Below are 24,259 nucleotides of genomic sequence, written 5' to 3'. Positions count from 1 at the left end.
TCTGTATGAATGGGTGGTAGGTAGGTAGGTGGGGTGTAAATACATGTGTGGTTGTCCAGTTCCCCATAATTGGGCTTCTTGGAGGAGTTGAAGTGTTTCTTGACTAGGAAGGATCGCGGCATCTTGGGAGAGGATATAACGGCTCCTCGGTCTGCTCCCTATAACATTGTCCGCACACTGGATGAAAGGGCTCTGCTCAGGCTTCTTGAAAAGTGCTGTAAATAGCTCAGTGAAGTGCAGAGGGGCAGGGCCTGGTTGGCTCATCCAATCACATCCTCTATAGCGGGGAGCTCTCTCACACATCCAACGTGCAGAGTTGGGTGGGAGCAGGGGAGGGCTTGCAGCCTTAGGCCTGGGGGGCAAGTCCAGTCAAGTGGCCCATTGATCCATCAATGCAGCCTGATCAGTGCTCATTAACGTAGCCTCACCGGTGCAGACAGTGCCCATCAACGCAGCCTGATTAGTGCCCACCAGTGCAGACTGATCAGTGCAGCCTGATCAGTGCCAATGGGATGTGGGGGTTCAGCTGGGGGTGTCAGGGTCTATCTCACCTCGGTGGGTCCTTGCACCGTGCACGGCCTCTTCGAGGGGGTTATGACAACTTCCAAGCTGCCTCTTTGCTTGTCTCTTGTCCAAAGACTCTGGGAGTGTAGTGGAGAGAGGTAAGCTCAGGTGCCTGCTCATCTCACTCAAAGTAGTGAGATAAGCAGGCAGTTCTGCTCTCAGACATGTCTTCTCTTTCATTTAAGAGGGTAAATTATATTCTCTAAAGAGAAAAATTTAAATGGAAAATGTTGGCCCATGTAGCCCAATTCAACTAAACACCCTCTGTGTGTGGGTGCTACTGGAGGTCCAGAATTATTTTTAAATTCAGCCTGATCAGTGCCCATCAATGCAGCCTGATCAGTGCCCATCAATGCAGCCTCACCAGTCCAGACAGTGCCCATCAGTGCAGCCTCACCAGTGCCTATCAGTGCAGCCTGATCAGTGTCCATCAGTGCCGCCTCACCAGTGTGGCCTGATCAGTGTAGCCTTATCAGAACCCATCAGTGCAGACAGTGCCCATCGGTGCAGCCTCACCAGTGTCCATCAATGAAGCCTCACCGGTGCCCATAAATGCAGCCTTACCGGTGCCCATCAATGCAGCCTCACCGGTGCCCATCAATGCAGCCTTACCAGTGCCCATCAATGCAACCTCACCGTTGCCCATCAATGCAGCCTCACCAGTGCCCATCAGCTCAGACTCATCGGTGCCCATCAATGCAGCATCACTAGTGCCCATCATAACAGTCTCACTGGTGCCCATCAATACAGCCCCACCGGTGCTCATCAGTGCAGTCTTACCAATGCCCGACAATGCAGCCTCACCATTACCCATCAATGCAGCCTCACCAGTGGAGCTTATCAGTGGCTAACAGTGCGACCTCATCAATGTAGCTTATCAGTGCAGCTTAAGGCTACTTTCACACTGAGGCACTTTGCAGGTGCTATAGCGCTAAAAATAGCGCCTGCAAAGTGCCCTGAAAGAGCCACTCCTTTCACTCCAGTGTGAAAGCCCGAAGGCTTTCACACTGGAGCGGGTGCGCTGGCAGGAGGTTAAAAAAAGTCCTGCAAGCTGCATCTTTGAGGCGCTGTAGGAGCGGTGTATACACCGCTCCTACAGCGCCCCTGCCCATTGGAATCAATAGGCAGCGCCGCCAGCAAAGTGCCGCTGAAGCGGCGCTTTGCGGGTGGTTTTAACCATTTTTTGGGCGCTAGCGGGGATTAAAAGCGCCCTGCTAGCAGCCGAATAGCACCGCAAAAACGACAGTAAAGCACCGCTAAAAATAGCGGCGCTTTACTGCTGATGCCTCAGTGTGAAAGTAGCCTTAGAGTGCTGCCTAATCAGTTGCAATGAGTGCAGCCTCAACCCCCCAATGAGTTTGCATTGATTTCAGCATGCATTGCATGGAACACTTTGCACATGCTGAAATAAATGCAAACTCATTAAACAGACCACATTCATTGAAAGTTCATTAATATACAGATCATGATTTTTCAATAAAGTGATCCATGCTGAAAACTCATTAAACAGTCTCCACCTTCAGTGAAAGTTCAGGTACTGCGAAGTTTGCAAAACTTGAACTTTCGCTGAAGGGAGAATGTTGAGTTTGCAGCATTGATCACTTTATTGCAAAATCATCATCTGTATAATCATGATAGGAGTATTTTTTTAAATTGCACCTGCTGTCCTTAGCAGGGGGTTCCCCTCGTGCTTCTCTCTCTCCTCCTCCTCCTCCTGTCATCAGACAGCCCCCCATCTAGAGAGGACCCAGTAAACAACAGCTGCACAGAGGGGGTGGGCGGAGCTTTAAGCTTTAGGCCAACCTGCCAGTCAAATTTGGAATCCATCAGTCACCGGCTGCTCCATAATATCCCCCCCCCCCCCCCCACAGCCAAGCACGCTGCCGGCCATACACACAAGTACCGCTGCTCTCGGCTCCGAGCGGAACTCCGCCTCTCCAGCCCTCTACATTGCCGCTCCCTCCTACTATCCTTAGCATTCGTGAGTATAGGGGCAAAGCAGAGGGCTGGAGAGGCGGGGCGGTATTAGCATTTGTGAGGATAGCAGGAGGGGGCGGCAATGTAGAGGGCTGGAGAGGCGGAGTCCTGATCGGAGCCGAGAGCTAGGGTGAACCGATTCCAACGGGGAACCATTCTCGGCACAACAGGTGTTGCCGCAGCGCTGCACAGAATAAAATAAAAAAAAGTAAAACAGTCTGAGGCAGCGCTGCGGCTGTTTTATCACTAAGGAAGGTGGCCTGGGGGGAAATCTCCTCCCCCTCCCCCGGCCCAGTCTGCCCCTGGATGGGAGGGGGTTTGTGGTGATGATCCAATGATTTCCAGTGAAGGGGCTGGTCTCTGGGTACAGCTCCTCCCCGTAGAGTGTCATGGACTGTCACCGGCACCGCCCCTGCACCCTCTGCCACCACGAGGCCTGGCCTTGGTGGCCTTGTCGGGAATCCGGCCCTGTGGGGCGACTAGTTTTGAAGAGTTCGCAGGGGCGGTTTATGGCTTTTAAGATGGTGTTGGAGAAGTATTCTTTTTTTTGCTATGAAGATGGCTTTGTGGTATTTTGTGGTGAGTGATTTAAAGTTTGTGTGGTTTTCCGTTGTTGAATTCCTTCTCCAGACTCCTTCAGTTCTTCTGCATTCTTGTTTCAGTAATGTAATGTTGAACCAGCCCGAATTGTTTTTGTGGGTGGGTGCTCTGAGTATTGGTGCGACTGTGTCTGCTGGCTGTAATAGTGCTGTGTTAAAATAGTTGAGTGTCTCTTCTGTTGAGTAGTTTTGAGTTAGCATCGCTATTTTGTTGGATAGTGTGGTTTTGAAGTGTTGTGAGTGTAGTTTTTTCTATGATCTTGTCCAGTGTGTTGTTGTTGAGAGTGTTGGTTTTTGGCAAATGGTGTTGGTGGATATTTTGAATTTGATAGCATGGTGGTCAGTCCATGGCAGTGGCGTGTTGTCCAGTGTGTTAATGTCAATATTTTGTTTAAAGATGAAGTCGATGGTGTGGCCGAAACATGTGTGGAAGCATTTATCAGTTGCTGCAGACCTAGTGCTTCCAATTGGTTGATGCAGGTGGTGGCAATGGGGTCCTGGGAGGAGTTAGTCTAGAGGCTGAAGTCCCAGAGTAGCAGGAGGTTTTTGGTTTTCAAGGTGTGTGTCGAGATAAATTCAGTTAAGGTTGTGAGGAGGTGTGTCTTTGGTCCTGGTGGTCTGTAGCATAATAGTATGTCTATGGTGTCCTGGGGTGTTGTTTGAAATTGAAGTGTGGGTGTTTCCATGAATAGCAATGAGCTATGTAGAGTTGGTTTGGTGAAAGTGAGGTGAGATTTGTAGATCACTGCTAAGCCGCCTCCATCTTTGACCGACTCTATGCTCAGTTAGGATGCCGTAGTTCTCAGGCACTCATTCTGCTAGGATAGTGTTACAGTCAGGTGTTAGCCGGCTTTCCGTGATAGAGACAGTCTGTGTTGTATTGAGTGAAGAAGTCGTGGTTTTCGTGTTTGTGCTTGACTGCTGATCTGGTGTTGATCAGGATGCATGATAGGCGCTGTACTGGAAGTGGTGCAGTCCTGTTTTGGGTGGTTAGTTGCAGCTTCGTACTTAGAAGTTGTTCTTTTCGTAGTATTGTTTGGGTGGTGGTTGGTAGTGTTGTGGCGATATTCATTAGGCTGCGGAGGGTGTCAGCTGAGTATTTGATGGTGCACATGATGGGAGAGTGCTCTGGGGTGAGTGTTATAGCTCTCCTCATGCACCAGAGCTTCCAACTCACCTATTTTGCTTGGCAGACTTAGGTTAGAAGACTCCTGTCTTAACTCCTGTTTTCAACTCCTGGATATTAACTCTCCGCTTTAGTTCAAAATTCCACTTATGTTCTCAAAATCCACATGCAATAATAATAATGTGTGAAAATAATTTTTCTTTCTTGGTTCACATCACCAAAACTATGCAGATTTCCATCAAAAGCAAATGAGCTCAATTCTGTTTCAAAGCCCTTTTATAGAAATAATTTTGTTCACTTTGGGTTCATAGACCAGGCAGCATTTCAAAAACTTTTAATTAAAAAAAATACAACTTGTATCATCTTTGATAAATATGTTAATTACATTTAAAATATACGTATAATATCAAATAGAAATTAACAGAATTGTTTTAGCAGCACATTTAGCAGTGCCATGACTTAGATTGTAGCATTTGTGTTTGTGATTTATCTGCTAAATTTCACATTTCAAAATTACATTAACTTTACTTCTAGAGTAGCATTAATTATTCACAGATTAACAATGGAAATGAGGTTGTAGAACACAATAATGTATTTTTAGATGATTTCCATTACACCTTCATAATAGCCCACAGCTATTTCTAAACACAGTGCCATTTGGTTAACAACACTATTCAATATTTTACAAGATTAAATTGCTTATACAAAAATGAAGTGTACCTTGCAGCGCTATTTGAATCTTGTGTGAAACAGCAGACATATGTTTCATACTCATTTGTATAAATACTTTTTTATTATAAATATAACACAAAGTAAGACTGAAAAACACCAGAAGCCCTCAAAACATAGTTAACCTAGTGACAAAACATTAAGGAATCCTAAAGTTATTGCTAGTTTGAATTCCTTTACCAATATTATCTAATTGTAAAAAGACAACTCAGATAAGGATGAACTCTAGAAAGTGTTATTTTGCAACTCTATGGAATGTACAGTAAGTGTAACATGTAGGTTAAATATACAACGGTTGCATCCTTGTGCTACTTTAACCACTTAAAGACCACAGGTGTTTTTCAGATTTGGTGTTTGCAAGACTAAAACATTTTTTTCTGCTAGAAAATTACTTAAAACCCCCAAACATTATATATTTTTTTTTTCTAACACCCTAGAGAATAAAATGGCGGTCATTGCAATACTTTTTGTCACACCGTATTTGCGCAGCAGTCTTACAAGCGCACTTTTTTTGGAAAAAATTCACTTTTTTGAATTAAAAAATAACACAACAATAAATTTGGCCCAATTTTTTTATATATTGTGAAAGATAATGTTACGCCGAGTAAAATGATACCCAACATGTCACGCTTTAAAATTGCGCCCGCTCGTGGCATGGCGTCAAACTTTTACCCTTAAAAATCTAGATAGGCGACGTTTAAAAAATTCTATAAGTTGCATTTTTTGAGCTACAGAGTAGCTCTAGGGCTATAATTATTGCTCTCGCTCTAACGATCGCGGCGATACCTCACTTGTATGATTTGAACACCGTTTTCATATGCGGGCGCTACTTGCGTATGCGTTCGCTTCTGCGCGCGAGCTCGTCAGGACGGGGCGCTTTAAAAAAATTTTTTTTTTGTTTTCTCATTTAATTTTATTGATTTTATTATTTTTTACACTAAAATATAAAAAAAAAAAAAAATGATCACTTTTATTCCTATTACAAGGAATGTAAACATCCCTTGTAATAGAAAAAAGCATGACAGGTCCTCTTAAATATGAGATCTGGGGTCAAAAAGACCTCAGATCTCATATTTAGGCTTAAATGCAAAAAAAAAAAAAAAAAAGGAAAATTTGTCATTTAAAAAAATGACAGAAAAAAAATTGTCTCTTTAAGAGGCTGGGCGGGACTGACGTTTTGACGTCACTTCCGCCCAGCAGAGCTATGAGGACGGGTGGGGGCCATCTTGCCCTCACTCAAGTCCTCACACACAAGGCGGCAGCATCGGATCTCCTCCGCCGCTACCGACGGCTCCGGTAAGCGGCGGAGGGCGCGGAAAAGCGGCGGGAGGGGGGGGGGCCCCTCTCCCGCCACCGATAACGGCGATCTCGCGGCGAATCCGCCGCGGAGACCGCCGTTATCGTTTACCGGACTGCCCACTGAAAACATGGATATCTCAGTTGTGGCAGCAGCTGCTGCCGTTACTGAGATATCCATGTTTAAAAAGAGGACGTATATATACAGTGGGTGGTCCTTAAGTGGTTACTAACGGAATTTTTTTTTTTTGCTGAAATGAGTGTTTACAGGGTATAGAGACATAAAAGTTAACTGATTCCTTTTAAAAATGATTACAAATAGATAAAAAGCAATCATATAATGTGCCTGCAAGTTAGTTTCACTTTTAAACTGGTTTCATGTTCCTGTGAACTAGAGAGACACACAGAACAAAAACAAACAAATCCAGGGCAGTGTTTTGTTTTTAAAATGAATCTGATTGGTTCTGTTAAGTTTTAGACACACAGTAATGACAGCTTAGACCACCGTGAAAAGCTCCCAGTACTGTGGTTATAAGGAGCCAGACAACCAGGAAGTGTGGAGATCACAGCAGAATTACAGCTACTTCAAAGCAAAAACAAACAATAAGGACATGAAACCAGTACTGCAGTAAGGTAAAGGAAGCTATTTAGCTAAAAAAAAAAATTCCTTTAGTGATCCTTTAAGAATGGTGGAGAGTTGAGAAATCCCCAAAGACTTTAATCAACCAACTATGTACTGTATCTTCAACCATCAGTTCAGATCAGCTAAATACAATCCAGGTCCATCAAAACAGAGGTGATTAATGTCTTACAGTTTGTTTGTTTGTTTTTCAAAAGCTTCTACAGCCCGTGCAGAAAGGCCTGCCAAGTGCCAGAATCAGCAGAGTGGGACTGTTACTCTCTGTGTGAGAGCAGTGATCTTTCTGTAGAAGTCCCAACTTAATCAGGTCTATGTCTCTGCAATCTTCAAAACTCATGCCTCCTGGTGATCAGAGAGCTCTGAATCAGAGATTCTGTAAAGAGATCACTGCTTCTCCACAGAAAGCTAAGGCTGCCGTAGACCCCTTTCACACTGAAGCGGTTTGCAGGGGCTATTGCGCTAAAAATAGCGCCTGCAAACCGACCCTGTACAGCCGCTGCTGTGTCTCCAGTATTAGGCATCATGTTCATGGACGTTTTTACAGGCGCTTTTTTTAGCGTTTTTTACAGCTGAAAAATGCCTGTCCATATTAGTCTATGGCTTCATGCCCACATAGGCGTTTTTGAGCTGCAAATGGCATAAGAGTTTTTGAGCTGTAAAAAACACCCAGGACCAGGGCGTTCTGTGGCGCCGACACCAGAGCTGAAAAAACGTGAAACGTTAAAACGGCTAAGAAGTGCAAAAAAACGATTAAAAACGCTAAAAACCCTACCGCAGCGTTTTTGAGCTCCGGGGTTTTATCAGGAAAAAGTGGATTGGACACTGTAGCATCTGTAAACACAGGAAATTCCTGTCTGGACATTTTATTACCCAAGAGTCCTTTGCACAGTCGTGTGCTTGTGGGTATAGCAGAGGAGAGAAGAACTCAGAAGATGGCAAGTTCGGTGTCACAACTTTCTTTGATAAATGCTGTTCAAGACCATCCTGAACTCTGGGATGTAGCACATCCTCTGCATGAAGACCATATAAAGAAGGTCAAAGCATGGGAGGACATTAGTGCTGCTGTTTACCCTGGTTGGGAAGACATAGAGAGTGGCGAAAGAAAATAAATAAGTAAGTCTATTTTTCTTGAATGCATATGCATAATCTGTTTAACCACATCCCACCCGGGCCAATTCTGACATGTCTTTCCTACATGAAAATCATCTTTTTTGTGATAGTAAATTACATAGAAACCCCAAACATTATATATGTTTTTTTTTAGCAGAGACCCTATAGAATACAATGGCGGTCAGTGCAACTTTTTATCTCACACGTTATTTGCACATTCATTTTTCAAACCCTTTTTTTTTTTTTTTTTTTTAACAGAGTTTCATGCTCAAAAAAAATAACATAATGTGAAAGATGATGTTACACCGAGTAAATAGATACCTAACATGTCACCCTTCAAAACTGCACATGCTTGTGGAATGGCGCCAAACTTTGGTACTTAAAAATCCTACTGGTTACGAGTTTTGAGTCACAGATGAGGTCTAGCGCTAGAATTTTTTCATCTGGCTCTAACGTTCGCGGCAATACCTCACATGTGTGGTATGAACACCATTGTCATATGTGGGCAGGACTTGCGTATGCCTTCGCTTGTGTGTGCGAGCACACGGGGACAGGGGCACTTTAAAAAAAAAATTGTATTGTTAATTCTATTTTAAACTTTTTACTTTAACACGTTAAAAAAAAAAAAATTGATCACTTTAGGAATGTAACCATCCCTTGTAATAGGAATAAGCATGACAGGTCCTCTTTACAGTGAGATATAGGGGTGAATAAGACCCCACATCTCACCTCTAGGCTGTGAAGCCCAAAAAAAAAGATTGGTCTGCCGGAAATCTCTATGGTAGGCATCCAGGGCCGGCGGATCTGTTGTCTGGCTCACCGATCGCAGTGGTGAGTCGGTAGAAGCATCCCCTCTCGCCGCCTAAGAACGATCAGGGCCGGCCTTTGGGGTGTGCGAGCCGTGCGACCGCACAGAGCGCCCTGGGCCCTGCACAGCTCGCAGAAAGCTCCGCCACCAGCACAGAGCCGGCCGAAAACTGGTCGCGAGTGGGACAGATCAGCAGGGGGATCGGAGCTCACTGAGAGCTCCAGAGAGAGAGATGAGCTGGGCATATCACAGTCAGCTCTGACATCTCTCCCCTCCCCTTGCTGCCCAGACAGCCAGTTAGAGGAGAGGAGCTGCTTTTACTCCTCCCCTCCTCTCTTCCTCTCCTTCCGTGTCTGCCCCGCCCACTCTCCCCGGCAGACACTGTTCTGCTGCCTAGGGGATGTGGGCGGGAATTTTCAAGCACAGCAAACAGAAGAGAAAGATGGAGGAGTCTGATATCCATCCATCCAGTCAGTCCCTCCTGCCTCTGAGTGAGTACTGTACACTGATGTGGGGGTGGCCTTCATTCCCTTCTCTCTCTCTCTCTTCACCTTTCTTTCTTTCTCTCTCCCTATTATCTATCTATCTATCTATCTATCTATCTATCTATCTATCTATCTATCTATCTTCCTTTGTTTCTATCTATCTATCTATTTATCTATCTACCTTTCTTCTGTCTATCTATCTATCTACACCTTTCTTTCTTTCTTTCTTTCTTTCTGTCTCCCTATTATCTATATATCTTTATCTATCTATCTATCTATCTATCTATCTATCTATCTATCTATCTATCTATCTATCTATCTATCTATCTATCTTCCTTTGTTTCTATCTATCTATCTATCTATCTATCTATCTATCTATCTATCTATCTATCTATCTATCTATCTATCTATCTATCTATCTATATATCTATCTATCTGCCTATCTATCTATCTATCTATCTATCTATCTATCTATCTATCTATCTATCTATCTATCTATCTATCTATCTTCCTTTGTTTCTATCTATCTATCTTTCTTTCTTTCTTTCTTTCTTTCTTTCTTTCTTTCTTTCTTTCTTTCTTTCTTTCTATCTATCAACCTTTATTCCTTCTATCTATCTATCTATCTATCTATCTATCTATCTATCTATCTATCTATCTATCTATCTTCCTTTGTTTCTTTGTATCTATCTTTCTTCTATCTATCTATCTATCTATCTATCTATCTATCTATCTATCTATCTATCTATCTATCTATCTATCTATCTATCTATCTATCTATCTATCTATCTATCTATCGTTCTCCCTCCCTCTATCTATCTATTTTTCTTTCTCTCTCCCTTTATCTATCTATTTTTCTTTCTCTCTCCCTTTATCTATCTTTCTTTCTTTCTTTCTTTCTCCCCTGACCACTCCAGTTCTCCTTTACCCAATCCCCATCTCCTACCCACTCCCCCCCTTTTTCATTCCTCCTTCTACTCCCCTACCCCATGGTTCCCAGCCCCCCTGTCACATTTTTTCAGGGGCTAAGAAAGAACCCCAAGGCAGAGAACCTTACTATTGCTACTGCTTGTGTGGGTGGGATATCCCTGCTGACCCTCCTCTCCTATTCATCCCATGTGATTGGTGCAGTACACATCCCTTGTGCGGACAAGCAGCAGCAGTAATAAGATGTTCCACCTCGGGGTCCTTCCTTAAGCCTTGCAAAGTGCCGCAAGGGAGCAAAAAACTCTGAAGGGGAAAGTAGAGAGGAGTTGTCATTCCAGTGTAGATATAGCCTCTCTTTCTGTCCGAGGCTCCAGCATTCAGAGCGGAGGAGGGTTTACCTTCTTCCTCCTCCGCGCCTAGTGGATTTAGGCTGGCTGGCTCCACCCACCTCCTCCTGTCCCTCCATTTTCTGATCTCATCTTCTTCTCCAGCCCACAGCGTTGAGAAGGCCCGGGATGACAGACAGTCAAGTGTCGGTGAACTCGGTGTGCCAGTGAGTCAGTACCAATTGCCGTGAAGTTAGATAGGTAGGTTACAACTGAACTGACAATTGTATTTGAATTTACACCTTTGTGACAGTGAGATTCTAGTAGAAACATCAAATGTAAAAGAACACATGTAAAGATACATAAACTAATGTATATTTAGGGCCGGTTCACATATATGCGATGTCCGACATTGGGACCAATTCACACAGGACCCTTTTTTTGGTCCGCAGCAAACTGATATTTTTTCCTCTTTGTGTATGTTTAGGTGACCAGGGGGCGAGGGGTGAAGATGGGGGGGGCGCCTCAGGATTAGCTCGCACAGGGCGCCTGAACACCTAAGGCCGGCCCTGAGAACAATCAAGCAACAGACCAGCTGCTATGATCGTTCTTGAATCGCCGGCTCTAAAAGACGATATCTGAATGATGCCTGTAGCTGCACCCATCATTCAGATATCTCCGCACATCATTCAGATCTCCCCGCACAAAGTCATTCAGATATCCCCGCACAAAGTCATTCAGATATCTCCGCACAAAGTCATTCAGATATCCCCGCACCCCTTTTACAGAGACGTACCTTGGGCGGGAAGTGGCTAATTTAAATGAAGATAGCATATAAATCCCTTGTTTTCCACATTTTTTTTGTCAAAATATTGCAGCGAAGATGGAAATCTCTACCAGATCCAGTCAGGAGGGACCTGACAGATGAGGACAAAGCGTCAAAAAGTGGAGCACCAGCCCCTGTCAAAAAAACACATGTATACCATAGGGAACTCATGTTCTTGTGGCAAAATATGCAAAACAGGAGCAGACCGTAAGTTTTTTATTTTTTCAGAATATATTTGCCTATGTACATTGCTTTTCAGGCGGTATTTTTCATGGCTATTGATTACGTTTATACATTTTGTATTGTCTGCAGGACAACTTCAAATATTTCTACAGTAAGGCACGTGGCTGTAGAAGAGGCAGAGGTAGACAGACCCACCAGTCCAATACAGAGCAGTGCCAATCAATCTCCACATCCAAATAATGAGGGAACTTTTGAATGCCCATATAAGGTAACTGCTTATGTCTGCCTGTCTATCTCATTGTCTGTCTATGTACATGTTAATTATAATTTTTTTGTTCTTTTGCAGGATTCCAGGCCGTTGGAATTGGCAGCGACTGGCAGTCGGGATTCTGTTGAGAGACGCTGTCGTGGCGGTGTTCGTGGCCATGGGCGTGGACGTCAGCCGAGGGGCGGCTGTAATATTGAGGGAGATGACAGGGTGTTAGCACTGCTGCAGGAAGTGTGGCAGGAGAGGCGCAGTGTGAATGCATTTTTAGATGCCAGAAATACCACATCCTGGAGGACATTGGGGAGACCAAGAGAAGCATTGTATGGATCGTATGTATGGTATTGCAATGCAGTATAAACATGCAAAATTGAGTGGTGGGCCGCCATCTCCATGTGAACCATATAATGCTTCTCATGATCCCCCAATGGCCCTCGGCACCTCAGCAGTGCTAGCACCTCCCTCTCAATACCAGCCCACTCCTCAATGCCAGCCACCACCTACCCCATCTCAGACAGCATACATGCCCCACTCCTATGGTGAATTTGCACCTGCCACCTCCTCCCATTTTCAGCCCTCATATGCTGCACCCCGCTACCAGCAGGATTTTTGGCACGAACGCCAGCCCCAATTATTACCCTATCCCCAATCCCCACATCTCCATGGTGATCAAGTCTCCACCCCCACCTATCACCAGCTCTGATCTATCAAGCCCTTTCTTTTTTGGTTCAATAAATATATTTTTTGACTGTAAATAAAATTGTTCAATTGTCTTTTATATGATGCAAAACAGCACTCCTTTGCCCTCTGCCTCCAGACAGGCATATGCTAGCCCTTTTTGGGCTTAGCATACACTTGCCTGAAGGCAGAGGGCAAAGGACTCAAAAAGGGCTAGCATATGCTTGCCAAAATGCAGAGGGCAAAGGACTTCTTTGCCCTCTGCCTTCAGACGGGCGTATGGTATGCCTTTTTTGGGCTTAGTATACGCTTGCCTGAAGGCAGAGGGCAAAGGACTGTTGCTTTTATATTGTATATTTAAGATTTAATATCTCGCATATACGATATCTGGTTAAAATAAGGGTTCTGTGATTAAAGTGAAAGTTTTAATATAACACATTTATTTAGAGAAAAGATATTAGCTATCTAACATACTGCATACATATACAGTTTTAAAGTAAGGGAAATAAAAGTTAGTTTCAAATACAAGATAAGCACATCACACTAAAAGTATTAAGAAAACAAATTATGACAAAGTATATAAGTGCAGGGGAGAAGATAGATTCTGATGTTACCTTGCTACTGACATCCCTTTACTGACATCCCTCTGACATCCCGGGAAGTTCTCATCATCTCTCTCCAATTCTATTGATGAGACCCCCTGACTTTATAATCCTGATGTCACTTCTGATTGGCTGAAATAGCCTTTCCTTTTATGGTCACAGCTTCCTTCCACCTTAACTTTATGTCCCTGAGGCCCACTCTGATTGGACATTACTATCCTTTCCAAATATGGGCAACATCCTAGTTCTATCTATTAGCTATGTATAGATTTGAAGTTTCAACTAATTACCTCTAGCTCGTTAGACCTCCTGTCTATTCATGGAAGAGTACAGTCTTTTCCAGGTGACACCATAAAGTGCAAACCTTTCCCACTGTGATTTCTTCCTGACTTGCTTTGTATGTCAAAAGATGTAGTAGATTGGTCGCCACCTTCTCACAAAGCAATCATGCATATCAAATACGGAGAGTGCTAATTAGATATATTCAATACCTAACTGTCAGCCTATTTAAAGTATCAGAACTTCTCCCCCACCACACATCTACTGTTATCGTAATATATATTTATACCTATGTACAATTATGGCGATTAGACATTAACAATTCACCCAGGGCAACAGATGACCCCTTGTGGCCAGTTGAGACAGATGAGACTAGGCCACACTTTAAGTGAGTAATTGTTTATGTCTGATATCCATTAGAATGTTAAGTTTCTCCCTCTGCCATTTTTTTTAGCAGTCAGCCAAGATATATCACCATGCCCGTCATAAAAATCAATACCCCACATTGCAATATGAGAAAACCTTTTCATTCCCATTTCCATCCAGGTCCTAGTGGTGATTAAGCTAAAATCCCCATCATGTAAAAGTTCATTTAACCCTTCCTCGGTTTTCACCATATCATTACTAATTTGATTGTGGAGGTTTACTGACAAAGTATACATTTTTACATCAACATGGGGTATGTATGTGCTAGGATCTGGGACCTCAGGGGTACTCTCAATGATGTCAACACTGGTATGGGGTTTCTATAGTTTGCCCAATAGTACTGTACTCATGTGGAATGAAGCAAAAATTTGGATAGGGTATTTGGACACGACTGACCCCCATAGAGAAATGTCTGGTGATTGGTAACGACACAGTACAGTCCATCCATGTGGTAGGTGACCCTTGTGCTTGGTGTTCTCCATTTTGACCACTTCACTGGGCAGTTAGCCTCCATTTCACGTGGAATGGTTTCTTGAGGTGGTTGGCGTGGACTTTCCAGTTGGGGGTCCCTTGCTACGTTGGCTGTGGGATCCGGGTCATTGTTTAGACCACAGACTGGAGTGTCAGTTTCAAACACATCACAACGGCATACGTATCTATTGTCTTTGACAGTGCAGCAGGCAGTGTGCGGTGCTTTCCATCGCCCTTGAACTTGAATGAGCATTTCGGGGAGGTGCAGCCTTTCCTTGTACACGTCATTCTCGAGGTATCCGAGGGAGTGTATGGACGCCATTGTGTTAAAAGTAGTCCTCTTGTGGATGGAACACGGGCAGCGACATTGTGAAGGATATGTACATTAGGTCACGGTAGGTGCACAGTGACTGGCTTTTCTTGCAAGAAAATGGCCCTCTATTTGGGTGTGGTGTCACTATCCCTATGCTTCAAATTGTGGAAACTGGCAAAGGTTTGCACGTGTCTCCAAAATGTACATTCATTCCACCACTAGTATTAGTGTGAGTACAATACCATTGTGTAAGATCTGTGTCTTTTCAGATAAAATTTCCATACGCGGTGCATATCACCTCTTGGCCCATACCATCCTCTCTAGCTTTATGTTATAAACCGTAAAAAAAATTTAATAACAAAACCTTTCCTCCCCTGCAAGCCCCTCAACACCCTGCAGAACTGGTTTCAGCACTTGCCGAACCTTTTTCCTATTCACCATTTCCGATATGCCGGCGAATCGCTGTCAAATCGGCTTGGTTCCAAATTGACATGTCAGTTTCACAAAGTTCTGGGTTGGATGCTAGTATGCTGTCCGTGCCCTTTACCTTTCTGGATCTGAAAATGCCCCTGTGGGGAGGAAGGTTTGGTTCTGCCAATGGATCCTGAGTTCGCTTGCATGGGAGGCAATAAAAATCTACTAGCAAGGAAGAGTAAAACAAAGATACATTTGTCCGAGCACATGAGCCGAATTCGGCCATGTTCCACTGGGACAAATTAAGTACCACCTGCACATGAATAAACTTAACGTTATTAAACATTATTCCAGGGATTGAGTTTTCCGTTAGGCCACTAGGTGGTTCCTCTTGCAGTGTTGGGCATTCCAAGGAGGTTGGTTTGTAATAGGGGATTGCAGCTGTATTTTTGGACAAAATTGTAGGAGTAGGGGTGTTAGTCTTTGGGGACACCTGCAAGGTACTTTTCCCTGGACGTACTGAAGAGTGGATGCATGAGTGTTGCTGGACAAGGGGATGGAGATAACGAAAGAATATTTCCACTCTCCGGCATCCCTCAACCGTGTCTCTTGAATCAATAAACAATAAAGATCCGTTTTGAAAGCTCATGGCTCTGTTCTGGTAGTCTGTGATCTTCCAGCAACGCCATTCATCCAAACTAGATGATTATCAATGGGACTCCACCAATAAACTTGCTTCCCTACAGTCCCTACAATGGCCACAGGCAATAAGACGGATTCCCCTCTAGACAGTAGACCGTATTCTGGTCAAAGATCACGCTGATGAGCGGTCCAGTCTTCTCTCCCTTGGTATGTCTGATCAAATGGGTCAGGATCACAATCCACATCGACTTCATGGCTCTAAAAGGGAAGAAAGCAAAACATTTTAGTTGCAGAATTTTGTGAAGGCACAAACAATGGGGCACAAAACTGAGCCCAGTAAATTCAAAGGAATTTCCCAGATCCCCCCCCCCCTTGTGCTCCTTGTTTGGCCAAGCAATCTGCTACGTCATTTTGTTCCCAGTATAGGGCAGTGCCTATATGACCTTTTACTTTGCACCCCCATGTTTTGACTGGCAACTTTTGCACCAATGTTACAATATATTTCACCAGGAATACGTGTTTACGTGGAGACCCATCTGAGGACATGTACTGGTGGGTGTGCCAGAAGGGCAGAAATTCTGTAAGAGCCTTACAGACCCCGCAGAATCTGTGTATAAGACAATTTCTTGATCCCCTTTCATCATTTCTAGGGCATGAGCAATCGCAGCCATCTCAGTGAATTGTGCTGATTTGACTTGACATGACCGAAAGATTGATGTTTGGGTCTTTGCATGCGGATCGATAATGTATATTCCAAATCCTGCATGTGGGGAACCCTCCACGTAAAAACATGATCCATCTGTGAAAATTGGGACTGCCTTTTCCGGGACCTTTTCATTTGCTGACAAAGGTCTAGAGAAATGTTGTGCCGCTGATTGTGGGGTGATAGCACATTCATGTGGTGTTCCTTGGAAAAGGAGGCCATGGGCAATAGTGGAACAAATATTTGTTTGTTTGACTTTAATGTCTTGATTTTGGAGCAACAGAGCCCAATGGGCCTGTCTGGCATTGAATACATTGCCATCTTCCACTCTGTCTGTGAGTAGAAACTTAGTGGGCATGTGCAGAATGACTGTGTTAAGTCCTATGATGTATGTGTAGTATTTAACTGCCCACAACGTGTCAAGAAGGTGTTTTTCACATAGAGAGTACTTCATTTCCACAGGAAATAATGCTTTAGAAGCATATAATATGGGGTTTTGTGGCCCATGGATTTCCTGTGCCAGAACAGCTGACAGGGCTGTCTCTGATATTGCAGTCTCAATGTGAAAGGGCAGTTGGTACTCTGTGTTGGCTAATACTGGCGCTTGTGCTAAAGCTTCTTTAAGCTTCTGCACTGGATTGGTGTGTCGCTCCTTTTTCCCCCACACATACAGTGGTGCGGACTTATGCGCCCCATCAGTGATGATATCCCACAAATAATTTACCACTCCTCGGAAAGATCTGAGAGTGGGCATACTCACTGTTAGAGGGAATTGTAGGATGATTTTTACCTTCTCCGTGGCTATCTTACTACCGTTTGCTGCCACTGTAATCCCCAGAAAAGACACAGATTCCTGCGACAATTGTGCCTGGCCAATAATGGGATTACATGTCTGTCCCGTTTTTCCTAGGATTCGTCGGAGTTCCTCCAATAGCCGCAAATGCTTTTCTTTGTCGCATGTGGCTATAAGCAAATTGTCATTGTACTGAAAAAGATTCTTAGTAGCAGAAAAATCAGTTAAAATATCTATCATGGTTACATGTGAAGTACTGTGTTCATGAGATCTAATTTTGCTAATGACATCAGCCATACTCATAATGATTTGTACCGGTTGAATGGGGTATACATTGGAAATCATCTCATTCCCTTCACTATCAAACCCTAAAAATGTTTGATTTCCTTCATTGGAAGATAAGATCTGGGGAGTACCCATGCTGGGGAGCTTGTCCTTCTCCTCATTTCTGGATAGCTGGTCCCCATGGTCTGGTGAGTCTATGACAATGGGACCTTCTCGATTTTCCTGTGGCTTTGCGATTTCTCCCATCGCCACAGGCAAAGTCGAACTAGGATCCATATCTTCCTCAATTTCAAAGGCACTGGTATTACTGTGTTCTCGTATGCTAGCCACAGCCTGTCCTTTAAATTTTACTTTGTTAGATTCATGTAACTGATCTTGCAACACTTTGTATGCAATAGTTACATGGTCCAGTTCAGTTTCAACTTTAATTAGCATGCTTTTATATTGTACCACGCCTTTTTGGGACAATTTGTAATTTTTTAAATTTTCTTCCTGTGAGGCATTAAGTATTTGATTAAGGGTAGATAAGGATTGTACTTGGCTTTTTAAAGCTGTATTCTCCTTTTCTCTTTCAGAAATTGTAATATTTTTATTACAGACTATACCTTCCAATTTCTTTATTTTAGTATGCATAGACATGCAAGCTGCATACATGCCTGCTAAGGCTAGATTTTTAAGTTTTTTGTTATTTTTGGTTGCTTTTGCTTGTTCTTCCAATACTTTAGTATCACAGGCAAAATCCTTGTTCTCATGTTTATGCGTAAACGTTGCTACAAAACTTTCTACCCAGGAATCCATTACGAACAGCTAGTATGCAGAATTTGTGAGCTGAATTAAAGTAATTGTTCCCTTCTACTGTAAAGTCATTTACAGTAAAGGAGAAAAAGGCCAAGAGAAAAACAACCAAATAAAATATATTCCCCAAAAATACAGTTTAAAAAAAACAATATTTTCAGCTGTCCCTAACACAGTCTTTTTTATTTTTTTATTTTTTTAGATTAGAGTGGAAACCTAATTATCCTTAACAAAGCATTGTGCCTATCTTGTCTGAATAGTAGACAAAGGAAACAATAGAAGCCCCCAAGGATCAATTAGGATGAACACCTCTAAGCTATCAATAGCAAAGGTAAATAAAGGAGTGTTTACACTGTGTAACACTCAATTCAGTAAAACTGAACTAACCCCAAAATAAAAAATAAAAAAAATAAACCCAAAAATGCAAGATATCACCTGCAGTAGTAAACTTTTGTACTGAACTAACAATAATGAGAATCTTACTACTTGTAAGATTTCCTCAGAGAGAAAAAAAAAAAATCAAATAAAACAACATACAATTAAAACCAAAGAACCACCTTTTTTGTAGATTTGGTTTCAATGTTAGTGAAATTTCCTCACAAAAAAAAAAATCAAATAAAACAACATAAAATTAGAACCAACTCTTTTGTAGATTTGATTTCAATGTTAGTGGACATACAATTCAACTAACAAAAACTCATTGAACTTTTTGAACATCAAAGTCTAGACACCCTTTTTTAGTGACTTTCTACAGACAACAGAAAACCAGCACGTTTCTGTGTATATAAAAAACAATCCATAAAAATAAAAGCTAAAACTAATACAAAAAAAAAAAAAAAATCTTAACAGCAAAAATTGTGTAATTTGCAAAAAACAATAAACATTTATTTTTTTTCCCACAAAAACCAATTGACAACTATTTCAGTGTGTCAATATAAATGATAATTAAAACAAAAATGTGTCATCCCTATCTCCTCCCCATTATATTGACCGGTTATAATGGTACATCCAAGATATTTTATCAATTATGATTTTGGGATATTAATGAAACAGACACAAAAAAAAAAAAAATCAAATAACCTTAGAAAATATTAACATATATTTTCCCTAGCTAGGATAGGATAAACTGACTCAGTTTGAACTCCTACTAACCTAAAAAAAAAATAACTTGTGGGTAAGCTGACTCAGCTTGAATCCCTTAATTAAAAAAAAAACTTGGTGTATTATCTCTCCTAATACCCACTAAAAAAATAAAAAAATATTTTACTTATCTTTTCCTTAGATATTTGTTATTATTAAATACTTTCAGTCTTGTTCACAAATTCGTGGTCGCCACTGTTGCTTTTATATTGTATATTTAAGATTTAATATCTCGCATATACGATATATGGTTAAAATAAGGGTTCTGTGATTAGAGTGAAAGTTTTAATATAACACATTTATTTAGAGAAAAGATATTAGCTATCTAACATACTGCATACATATACAGTTTTAAAGTAAGGGAAATAAAAGTTAGTTTCAAATACAAGATAAGCACATCACACTAAAAGTATTAAGAAAACTAATTATGACAAAGTATATAAGTGCAGGGGAGAAGATAGATTCTGATGTTACCTTGCTACTGACATCCCTTTACTGACATCCCTCTGACATCCCGGGCCCGGGAAGTTCTCATCATCTCTCTCCAATTCTATTGATGAGACCCCCTGACTTTATAATCCTGATGTCACTTCTGATTGGCTGAAATAGCCTTTCCTTTTATGGTCACAGCTTCCTTCCACCTTAACTTTATGTCCCTGAGGCCCACTCTGATTGGACATTACTATCCTTTCCAAATATGGGCAACATCCTAGTTCTATCTATTAGCTATGTATAGGTTTGAAGTTTAAACTAATTACCTCTAGCTCGTTAGACCTCCTGTCTATTCATGGAAGAGTACAGTCTTTTCCAGGTGACACCATAAAGTGCAAACCTTTCCCACTGTGATTTCTTCCTGACTTGCTTTGTATGTCAAAAGATGTAGTAGATTAGTCGTCTCCGGCCACCTTCTCACAAAGCAATCATGCATATCAAATACGGAGAGTGCTAATTAGATATATTCAATCCCTAACTGTCAGCCTATTTAAAGTATCAGAACTTCTCCCCCACCACACATCTACTGTTATCGTAATATATATTTATACCTATGTACAATTATGGCGATTAGACATTAACAATTCACCCAGGGCAACAGGACTCAAAAAGGGCTAGCATATGCTTGCCAAAATGCAGAGGGCAAAGGACTTCTTTGCCCTCTGCCTTCAGACGGGCGTATGGTATGACTTTTTTGGGCTTAGCATACGCTTGCCTGAAGGCAGAGGGCAAATGACTAAAAAAGGGCTAGCATACGCTTGCCAAAATGCGGAGGGCAAAGGACTTCTTTGCCCTCTGCCTTCAGACGGGCGTATGGTATGCCTTTTTTGGGCTTAGCATACGCTTGCCTGAAGGCAGAGGGAAAAGAACTCAAAAAGGGCTGGTATACGCTTGCCTAAAGGCACAGTGAAATGGACTTGATGAACAATATCGTTGAACAATGAACATAAAAATAAACTTTTATTTAGAAATGCTTTATTGCAAAAAAACACAAGAAAGTTAAACTGTATACATCTGTATTCCAAATGTATCTGTATCTGTATCAAATGTATCTGTATCTGAATCCATCTATATTCAAAATTATTTTTTACACATAATCATTCTGGACCCTCTGAGATTGGTTACTGGGCTCCGGTTCAACATTGCTGCTGTCATTGTCCCTTAGAAAATTATGCAGAACACAGCATGCCAGGACAACTTTAATGGCGTTCTCCACATCAAGTTGCATACTTGTGAGAAAAACTTGCCATTGCGAGATTCGCTAAGTCTATAATTGTCGATTTTTTGTTGATGGCTGAGACCACATAAGGTTTTCAGCCAATCCAAAGGCCTCGTCTGCCACCATGACTAATGGTAAGCTGGGTTCCTCAGTGCAGGGTAGGGGCCTGCTTTCAGGAATATTGAGTTGTGCCGCATGTACACGACGTCCGAAGGCCGACTCATGGAATATACGGGTGTCACCTTGGCTTCCATATGCTCCCACATCCACAAAAAGGAATTTAATATGTGCATCGGACAATGCTAGAAGGACCACCAAATTTTTTTTTTGTAATTGAAATAGGATGATCCAGAGTGGGGAGGCTTCTTCACCCTGATGTGTTTCCCATCAAGGGCACCAATACAATTTGGGAACTGAGTTTTCTCCCAATAAGTGTCTACAACTGATTCCCAGATCTCTTATGTGGGCTCTGGCATTACAACTTCATGCAACTCCTCCCATATTGCCACACATGTTTCCTTTACTACTCTAGACACTGTTGTGACACCAAGTAGGAAGTAGTGATGTAAGGTTACATAACTTTGTCCTGTGGCAAGGAACCTAAGATAACATAAAAATTTTACATATTGAAAAAAAATGAATACAAATAAGTCCTAACTCTACCCTAACCCCTAACCCTATCCCTTAACCCTAACCCTATCCCTTAGCCCTAACCCTAACCTCTAACCCTATCCCCTAACCCCTATCCCCTAACCCCTATCCCCTAACATTAACCCCTATCCCCTAACCCTTATACCCTAACCCTGACCCCTATCCCTATCCCCTAACACTAACCCCTATCCCCTAACCCCTATACCCCAACCCTATCCCCTAACCCTATCCCCTATACTCTATACCCTAACCCTAAAACTAACCCTATCCCCCAACCCATAACCCATAACCATAACCCTAACCCCTATACCCTAACCCTATCCCCTAACCCCTAAACCTATCCCCTAATCCTAACCATAACCCCTATACCCTTCCCCCTTACCCCTAACTCTATACCCTTACCCTAAACCTAACCCTATCCCCTAACCCATAACCCTAACCGCTATCCCCTAACCCTAACCCTAACCACTATACCTGAAACCCTATCCCCTAACCCCTATCCCCAAACCCCTATCCCCTAACCCTAATCCTAACCCTAACCATTATCCCCTAACCCTAACCACTATCCCCTAACCCTATACCCTAACCCCTGACCCCTAACACTATCACCTAACCCTAACCTATATGTGTTTTGCACTTACCTGAGTGTCACTATAGGAACCGTTCCTCCGGTGAAACAGAGCTCCGCATCACAGTGTCCATCCTGGTCAGCCTTGGTCTGAGCCTCTCCAAAAGGGCCTCGAAGTGCGGCACTGACATCCTTGTGAAGTTAATGAATTTAGTTGGACATAAGCGCAGTTGCGAATACATATTGCAAAAGTACCCCGTTGACACCCGATTGGATACCATTGGATGCACCCAATATTGATGATGTCTCCTGCTTCTCTCCTCCTCCTGTCTCCTTCTCCGCAGCCTCCGCAAGACAATCAGAAGGATTGCCTCATCGATTTTCAGGATGACAGGATCCATATTTCTCAAAAAAATCCACAAAATGCCAAAAAACTCAAATAGACTCTGAAATGCTCTCTCCTCTCTCTCCTAACAAAATGGCACCGACACATGCTCTGTAACATATTTATTATGTTTTCTGTGGCATTGTGGGAAATTTGAGAGTGTATATAGCCTAGAGATGTGTTTTTCTAAAAATGCTACCTAACGCTAACGCACAAAAACGCTAATGCAAAACCCAGTAAAAATCGAATTTTTAACGCTGATTTTTCCAGGCGTCCAACCTAGCTTTACAGCTCGTTTTTAAAAACGTCCATGGACATGAAGCTTAACAGGGATTAAAGGAAAGGGGGGGGAATCAAGACTGGATACGGGAACCAGGAGCAATTAGAAATAAAGGGTTAAAATATTTTGGTAAGCCTAGCAGCAGGGTACAGAATGCAAATTAGCTCAGGAGCAGGATAGACAGATATAAGGATCTGGCAGCAAGGAGGCAATCAAAACAGTGACACAAGGTGTGTTAGTAGGAGCTGCCTTATATAGACACCTAGGAGCTGAAACCAGGTGGAGAAGCCTGCTGGCTTGTGGGAAACACCTACTGGTGGACAACGGAACTGCAGCAATCAGCCCTGAGCACTACACTGGCACCAGCAGGTGAACTCAGTCCTAACAGGTTAAATTTAATGCAGAGTGCAGGACTTCATAGTATTGTGTTTGAGCAAAGAAGACAGTTTAAGCTTTCTTTGGGTTTTGTAATCCCTTATCAGGGTCTGGGAGCCTTCAATCCTGTGTCTAGGTCTTCTTGGAGGTTGTGTGAGTGTACAGGGGTACACATTCAATATAATCAAGGCTTGGGCATAGCTCAGGGCATCGGCCAGGAGGGAGGTGTGCTCCCATTTTAAAACAGGTGTGTGATCCTGTCTGGAGACAGAGGTGCTCTCCTCAAGAGACAGCACTCCATGGTGGAGAGATTTATTTTCCATCAAGCTGAAAAAGTTGAGACAGCTACACAAGTCTGGGAGACCAAGAGAAAGTATGGGACACGGTGTGTCCTGCGGTGTCTTCCTGTGAATGGGGCGCGCTGCCTTCGGCTGCTCCTCTGACAGGGGGGTTTGTGCTGATCGATTATCAGCGCAGCCCTCCCCCCCAGGGATGCCCACACTGGACCACCAGGGATGCCACTAGACCACCAGGGATGCCCACCACAGGTATGCCACCCTAGACCACCAGGGATGATAATCAGAAATTAATAATGGATGCCAATCAGTGCCCACAATGGATGCCAATCAGTGCCCACAATGGGCATCACTGATTGGCAGGCATTATTGTTTGGCACTGATTGGCATCCATTAGTACAACACATTTCAGTACATTAGTGCCACCTATCAGTGCCCATCCATGCCCATCCGTGCCACCTATCAGTGCCCATCCATGCTGCCTATCAGTGCCCATCCATGCCGCCTATCAGTGCCCATCCATGCCGCCTATCCATGCCTATCCGTGTCTCCTATCTGTGCCCATCCATGCCGCCTATCAGTGCCCATCCG

This window comes from Rana temporaria, chromosome 6, assembly GCF_905171775.1.
Source record: "Rana temporaria chromosome 6, aRanTem1.1, whole genome shotgun sequence".
In the NCBI taxonomy this organism is placed as follows: Eukaryota; Metazoa; Chordata; class Amphibia; order Anura; family Ranidae; genus Rana; species Rana temporaria.
Note: the sequence above shows the minus strand (reverse complement) of the source record.